Source organism: Mesocricetus auratus, unplaced genomic scaffold, assembly GCF_017639785.1.
Source record: "Mesocricetus auratus isolate SY011 unplaced genomic scaffold, BCM_Maur_2.0 Super-Scaffold_100048, whole genome shotgun sequence".
Taxonomy (NCBI): Eukaryota; Metazoa; Chordata; class Mammalia; order Rodentia; family Cricetidae; genus Mesocricetus; species Mesocricetus auratus.
The window spans coordinates 2,734,609-2,742,686 of NW_024429225.1; the positions used below are offsets into that span (position 1 = coordinate 2,734,609).

The 8,078-nt window shown below is 47.7% G+C and overlaps 1 long non-coding RNA gene across 1 annotated transcript; it reads right to left on the reverse strand.

Moving 5' to 3' along the window:
- Positions 1-2,186: 2,186 nt before the first annotated feature.
- Positions 2,187-7,418, reverse strand: LOC121136124. Its single transcript, XR_005873252.1, has 3 exons — positions 6,826-7,418; positions 3,732-3,919; positions 2,187-2,588 (listed from the first exon to the last, which is right to left on the reverse strand). It is a non-coding gene; the product is annotated as an uncharacterized LOC121136124 (long non-coding RNA).
- Positions 7,419-8,078: the final 660 nt, after the last annotated feature.

Here is an 8,078-nt window from a genome sequence, read left to right on the forward strand (position 1 = left end):
ACAGTGCATCATGGTGGGGAAGTCAAGGCAGTGGGAACTTGAAGCAGCTGGTCACACGACACCCATCGTCAGGAAGCAGGGAAGTTAGTGCCTGCTGGTACCCGGTGCCATTTTTCCATCCATACAGGTCAGGTACCGGCCAGGAGACAGTGCAACCCACATTCATCAGATCATCTCACCTTAACAGAGTCAGGAAAATGCCCCCCGCAGGTATAGCCAGAGGCCACTCTCCCACTTAACGGGAGCTCTGGCTAGGGATAGGTTCCGTGCAACAGAGCCAAATGACTATGAACAGAAGCCTGTGAAACCATAAGCTGCAACCAACCTTCCTCTTCCAAATTCATTATCTCGGGTGTTTTATTACAATACCGGAGAGCTAACGCAGGAAGGGTAGATGTCATAATTCCCTTCCCCCTGATTTCTAAAGAGGAAGAATCCCAAAGAAGGTGGCTTTGTGGATAAGGGAAGATGAAGGCGTGGGGGTGATTTAGACGGGAGGGTGTAAATCAGAGGAAGAAGGTTTGTAAATTATTCTACGCAGCAAAAAGAAAGAAGACACCGGCGGAGAACCAGCAGAAGCAGGGAGGTCACAGCTGTGCTGTGTCTGTGTGACAACACCCCACCTCCATCTCCCCTGAATTTGCCTGGAAAATGGCCATTACCTGGAAATGCTTTAGGAGTTCTACAGGGTGGGGTGAGAGTGGCGTTTACGAAGCTAAGCTCAAAGAAGAGCCTGTACGTGAGAAAAAGGTAGGAACAAGAAGGGCCTAACAGGCTGGGCCTGGATGGGCCCATGTAGAATGATAAGCAGAAGGTGAGGGGCAGTGTTACGCTTTCATTAATGTTAGTGCCAATGCCATTGTAAGGCTACAGGGCAACTCTATTATAACAGGCCCCAGACCTTAGCACAGCTGACTCCATGATGGAAGCACCATTCAGGCCATAACTCAGCATGTAGACAGCACCACCTGCCAAAATGGAAACCAAGACCTATCTATGGAAGTCCACAGTTCTGGGAAAGTCTCAAAATTTACTAACCTTGCTTTTTCGCTTTTGTAGTTCCTCTTCTGGCTAACTGTTCTTGTTAACTGAAGAATGTCAACACAGGATTTGCGTTTTTGCTTAAAAGCTCACCCTAAGAAAGGCTCAAGGCTACACTGCAATCCTGAGTATACAGTGTAGTCGTTAGCTAATGAAGTGGTTGGCTAATAAAGACTTCCTATTGGCTTAAAACCATGTGGCGGCTACTCCACAATGCCTATACCTCTGAATGATGACGAGAGAGTACAAAGAAGCAGCAGAGGTGGCCTCTGGTCACCACTTCTGTCCCTCTGCTGGTGACCTGTGACTAAAAAGCCCTCTCTGGCGTTAATCTTGGATCAGACAGTTCACAACTGCCTCCAACTGCAGGTCAGGGGAAACTGATGCCCTCTTCTGGACTTTGTGGATACCTGTACACGTATGGAATAGACACACATAGACTTGCACATATCCACATAAGTAAAAATAAAAAATAAATCTTAAAACAATAAGTTTGAGAGGTTATCAACTTGAGAGTAAGGGAACCTTGGAGGGGTTCAAGGGAGGGAAGCTGGGAGGGGCTTGAGGGGAAAGGGCTGTAGGAGGAAACAATGTAATTCTATCTCAATTAAAAACATTAAAACAAACAGTTAAGGGGGGGTGTTTGAAAGGACACTAGATGCTTGGTGTGATGGGTGCTACATGGCTATAAGTAAGACTTGTGCCCAGATATTGGCTTAGTTAGTGGTTCTTCACATGTGGACCCTAGTCTAGAAGCAACATTCTTAGCTGTGGTCTCGGTAGGAATTCTAACACTCAGCTCCCAGATCTACCAAGTGGGATTTCTGGGTGTGGAACTCAGTGTCACAGTGGAATCAGTCCCTAGGAGACCTAGACACATCTCGATGTTTGAGAACAACTGGCTTACAAAATGATGCTCAGTGTTTGTTGGCTTCTGAATCCACTGTAGAGCGGCAGGCCCCCTGGCACAGACTTCAGGGATCTGGGCTGAGTTGGTCTGGGGTAAGCTTCAACATCATGTTTGGCAAGCTCTGCAGATGATTATGGTACCTATCCAAATGTGGGGACCGCCAGCAAAACAGATTAAGAAGAAATGGAACCCCAAACCATAAGTCAATGTTGCTAACAAATTAAACAATGCATTTACAAACAATTGTAGCCTTCTCGAAGAGGCGAAGGAACACATCAGTGCTCACATTAGCCACGGGAGGGAGGCTTTGTACACTCTTTCATCTGAAAGGCCACACCTTGACCCCAGAGAACTCAAGTGAGCCTGGACAGGGGCAGCAGTCCAAGGGATGGGCTGGAGGGACAATGCAGACGGGACACAGATTGTGTGTGCTCTTCCAGGTAAGGACCAGAGCTCAGTTTCTCAGAGTGGTTCTCAGGATCAGTAGGGGGAGGAAGTGGCTTCAGCTGCAGTCACAGCTGGGGCTCCTGAGTTCAGCTGAATCAGTTTGTAGGATTGCAGACCAGGAATCCAGACTGTTAAGGACACCGCAGCTGTGTCTCATGAGGTCGTATTTGAAAACCGCTGGTGGATATGTCTCGGAAAAAGAGCATAGAGGATAACTGGTACCCTTCCCGTCTTAATAAAAGGCAGGGACTGTCAGGCTGAGTCGCCTAGATGGGGAGCAAAGATCATCCACACTTCACACTTCCACCTCAGGAAGAGCAAAGGGTCCTTGGTTGTGAGTGAAGTCACTTACAGACTGCCCATTGCTCTGTACAGGTCAAGAACTTAATGCTTAAGACATGTACTACACAGGATTTCAAGTATATTAAGTTTAACATATCTCTGTAGTGAGAGTGCTTGTCTGAAATTACAGAATGTTCCCAAGAGGGCTGCGAAAGCAAGGAATGCCTAACCAGCAATATACACTAAAATGTCCTGGGGAAATCGCTTGGATGTAGCTCTACACAGCGATGGTTTCCTGTCATGTTTCATTCCCTTGTTTCTTGCTCTTTCTGTTAATCTCATTTTCCTTTCAGTGTCAAGCAGAAAAATTCCTTGAGCAATCATTAAGAAGATGTGAGTGTGTGTTTTGTAGACAAGAGGGGAGAAGGTGTTATTAGAGGGCTTGGAAACTGTGCCAGTGGGCTAGTGGTAATTTGTAGCATTGTAATCCAGGCTGAGGACCCAGGTGGGAGCACCAGAGAGTGTGAGCCCCATCCCCAGGGTCCCCAGAGTGGCCAGTGGGAGGGAGATATTATCTAAGCATTTCCCAGCACTGAACTGAACAGCCCACAAGTTCAATGTCTGTAGGGATTGGACATGTACGGACGACAGTACCTGATGTTCAGAAGAGCCCAGAACCCTTCATTCTTCCTTAAGTAGTTTTGTGTCTACTGCAGTATAGGCTTATGATATCTCTCTGAAAAACCTGCTCCCCAGCCCCCACATCACACGGCTTCATTAAAAGGCAGCTGGCCTTCTGACTTTCATTACAGTCGCTGGTTATTATACCAAAGTACATTAAACACATAAAATGTCTTATTGGAACCTCCAATTAGACATCAAGCCTCATAAAAGAGAATGGAGTGATTACAGAAAAGTGATCTGACACCATTTAAAGTGTTGGAAATAATACTGTGAGGGGAGAATGTGGTGCCTTCTGCTCAGAGAGCTAGAGGCAAAGGTGTGGGTTCTTCGTTAACCATTCTACCTGCGTTTGTCCGAGCTTCTCTACCTGCAAAGCGGGGATCAGTACACCAGGAGACAGTCGCCATCGCCATTGTGCAGAGGCCTGGGTGAGGTGGCTCTTCTCTGTCTAGGCTTGTGGATGAATTCAGAGGAACCACGCAGCTAGTGGTGGCCAAGCACTGGCCAGCTCCCGCGGCGCAGTGCATGGGGGGTCACTGGTTTTCATCACCTCACCTTAGAAACAACAGGAGACCCTGTTAAAAATGCTCATTCTTGGCAGCGGCCTCTGGAGGCTTTAATTCAGTGATATTTGATTGGGCTCAGGAAATTGATTCATATAGGAATTATGTGTTCCAGACACTGTTAAGACCTGAGACAAGTGGACAGACAAGAACAATCCACTCCCAGGGTGTGTGGCCTCTCTGCATGGTGACAGTACAGCTTAGACCAGAAGGCCACACTTTGAGCAACAACTGTCAACTCATGACCAGGTCTCTGTAAACATCATCACATTTCTTCTAAGCATCAATTATTCTTCTCTACTGGGACCTACTTCTTTGCTAAAATCTTCTGGAATCCTTTTATTTGGAAGAAAGCTATTATAAAACAGTGGGATTATCTTGGGATTTCAACAGGTTAGCTTTGTTCTTTCACTCTCTTTTAACACATCATCTGCCCTGGTTTCCTAAGGGGCTTCCTACGAGTCAGACGTGTGTGTGTGTGTGTGTGTGTGTGTGTGTGTGTGTGTGTGTGTGTGTGTGTGTGTGTGTGCTGGCTCTTTGTCTGTGTATGTGTGTGTGCAGTGTGTATACACATAGATGTGTGCTCTTTTAGAGACCAGAGATTGACATTGGGTGTCTTTCTTAGTCATTCACCACCTTATGCTTTGTGACAGGGTCTCTCAATGAACTTGGAGCTCCTAGGTTGTCTAGGCTGACTGTCAAGTAGGTTTTGGGAACCACTTGTCTGCATATGGAAGTCTCATCCCGGCCCCAGACTAGGGTTATAGACCAGCCACCACACCCCAGCTTCTTATTATGTGTGAGGGATCTGAACTTGCTCCTCATGCTTGTAGAGCAGATTTTTTTCTCATCAGAACCATCTCCTAGTCCCTATATCAGAACCTTTAAAGGAACTCAGAAAACATACCTTGTTCTAGGGACTTTGACAACTGGAATCCAGACAGTGAGTGAATTGGACTTTTAACAACCAGGGAACAATGAGCCTGTCTTGTTCTAACTTTAACAATGGGTTAAAAATGAATAAAAGTTTCTCTTGGGCTGAATGTTCTCGAATCGTTTTTATTGATCCTTTCCTTCCTACATTATGTGTCTCCTGGGAGATTTAGCTTTGGCTGGTGGTTCCCACTCCCTGTGGAAGGCTGTGTTTGAGTATGAGTTAATCCAGTTCTCTAAGCCCTTTGATTCATCAATAGAGTCAGTCTAAGGGAGTTTTACAATTTTGGCAATTTCCCTTTCTCTTGCTCCTCTAGGCCTTGTTTTCATGCATGCTTATTTTATATATACACACATGGAGTGTGCAGTTTCATTCAATATTACATTGAAGTATTGTCTAAATTTTATACTCAATTTTTAAATATCCACCTTTAGACAGATTTTTTGTTGTTGTTGTTGTTTTTGGTTTTTCGAGACAGGGTTTCTCTGTATTGTTTTGGAGGCTGGCCTGGAACTCGATTTGTAGACGAGGCTGGCCTCGAACTCACAGAGATCCTCCTGCCTCTGCCTCTCGAGTGCTGGGATTAAAGGCATGCGCCACCAACGCCCAGCTAGACAGATTTTTAAAAGTGAATGAATGAATGAGTGAATGAGTGAATGCACACGTGTCTTTGTGCTGGTGACCGCAGAGTCTAGAGAAGACCGAATCCTTTGAGAGCTGGAGTTACAGGCATTTGTGGGCGCTGGGATCTGAACTCCGGTCCTCTGCAAGAACAGCAGGCATTCTTAACTGCCAAGCTATTTCTCCAGCCCCAGCTGCCACTTTTAATGGCTCTATAACAACCCACAGAATTGCTGTTCCATTGTAACATGGGTAAAGAAGGGGTATTTGAGCTGGTGGCCATGACACGGGAGGGGAGTCACATTACTGTCATTTACAGTGTTCTGGAACACGTAATATTTCGTGAGAGCAGACCGGCCTCAAAGTGTTTCTGACTCCCCTCAGTATCAGTCTCCTGTAATGTTTCTATACGCTTCAGTGGATGCTAAGTTCTGCGAAAGTAAAAAGGAGAGAAGAGACGACACGATTCACCCTTCCAGTAACGGCTGGCCTGGAAAGTAAGGCCTGGGAGCTCTCACACATCAGTGCATGAACACACATGTGCACATACATGTACCTGCACACACACGACTGTGGTTAGAGCCACAGCATACAGGGACCATCATGCCAGTAAAGTGGCGATGAGCGTGCGCTTTGGAAGCCGACCTCACCTCTTACACGCTTGTGCCTTAGCCTGCAAAAATGAAGTCTTCACTGTAACGCTCTCGCACAAGTTTGCTGTGAGATGATACGCACTGTTAGGCATTGAGTATGAAATGTCTCCTACACGCTCATGTGTTGGACCCTTGGCTCCACCTGGTGACACCAGCAGTCACTGGCGTGTGTGTGAGGGGGTGGCTTTGGGGACAGCTGTCCTCCTGGCTCTTCCTCTCTCTGCTTCTCGTCTGCCATGAGTCTGCCATATCACTAGAGTGGGGCTGAGGAACCATGGTGTGAATGCTCGGAAACTCCAAAACCAGGCTGCTTCCTCGGGTATTTTGTCACAGCGAAGAGACAAGTTGCTAATACATGCGTGAACACTATGAACGGGTCTTGGCACACGGGAAATGCCAGGCACAGACTTTCCATTTTTGTTACCTTTCCACCCACTTTTGAAAACAGAGCAGAGGTCAAATGCCAGGACACTTGTTGGACAGCTAGCTGCTCCTTCAGTAATAACTAAGGGCAAGCTTTCCAGCACAATCCTGACCCCACCGCCACCCATTTCCACCACAGAGAAAACAAACGACACTTGGACACGACTTCTAACCAGCCGCAAATCCTGTGGTCCTACATGTGCATTTAAACCCACGAATTAAGGAGAAGTCCCAGGGTGCCAACGCTTGGCTTGACCTCTTACATACGGTTCAGATGATGCCGTCGTTTGGTTGGTGCAAGACTCTCTCACCACAATTAGCAGGTACCAGTCACTCATCACCAGCTACGTGCCGTCCCGCTCGAAGCTCGTCTAGCCTTCCCGTCCGCACACGGGATGGGTATTTCTCTTCTTCCCACTTTACAGGTTTGGGAACTTGGGGCCCAAAGTATAAAATGATTTGCCTATGGCCAAAAGGGCCCAGGATTTAGAGTTGAAATTCAGATCTGGCTGTCTCCCAAGTCTGCTCTTGTTCTAGTACACCCTTTCCTGCTCGTTGCAACACCGGTACAAAGATGAGTCTGCCCGAGAGACGTCATAAGTTGTAAGGCAAACTGGATGAGGGCCACAGTGACTTTACTGAGCTATCCCATGCTTCCCACACACCCAGGCTCAATGCCAAACTCCTAAGCACCCTTTCTCCTCATTCCCACGCCCGCTAACAAAGCATCTAGGCTCCGCCCCTGGCCTAACTTGCATCCTCCAAGCTGCTAATGAACAGAGTGCCGGGTGGTTGACATGGAGAAGGTCAGATAAACCCTACCAGCTCTGGTCCTGCCCGCCTGTCACCTCCCCCTCTGCTCTCATGCCTGGCAACCTCTGGCTTCACTGGGTCTCTGCTGTCAAGTTGTTTCCTCCTTTTTTCGCTCAACAATGGGCTTTGACATTATGAAAGCCCATGACGGAGGACACCTTCCTCTGCTGCTTTGCCCTTAACTCCCAGGTGGCATTGGGAGCAAGACTTCCTGGTTACACTCCTGCAAGCCAGAAGGCACATCTCACCTTTCTGGGTGGGAGCAGGGGGGGGGTTAGACTTGGCAGATGCGTGTGCACAGCTGCTTTCTGGAATGCTGGCCTGGAGGGGTTTGCACTCAAGATCCACACCAAGATACAGGGTTGTTTGGAACCGGTGTTGCGGGTCGAATTGTGCCACAGAACGGTTCCTTATTGCAAACAGGGCAGATGGAAGGAAGTAGTTAGGAGCCGGGTGTCTCAGCCCGTTTTCTGTTGCTACAAGACACTGCCGACGACGTCTGGGCAATTGGTAGAGAAGTTTATTTTGGCCCGTGGTTCTAAGAGCACGGCGCCAATGTTGGAAGACCGCCTTGTGCTGCCTCGTCTCCACGAGCAAGCAAGCGTGTGTGAGAGCTAAGACACCATGAACAGCCTCACTCACCCAAGAATGACCAGACTCTTCCAGAAAAGCGACAAACCCTCTTAATCACCTCCTCCTAAAGGCTG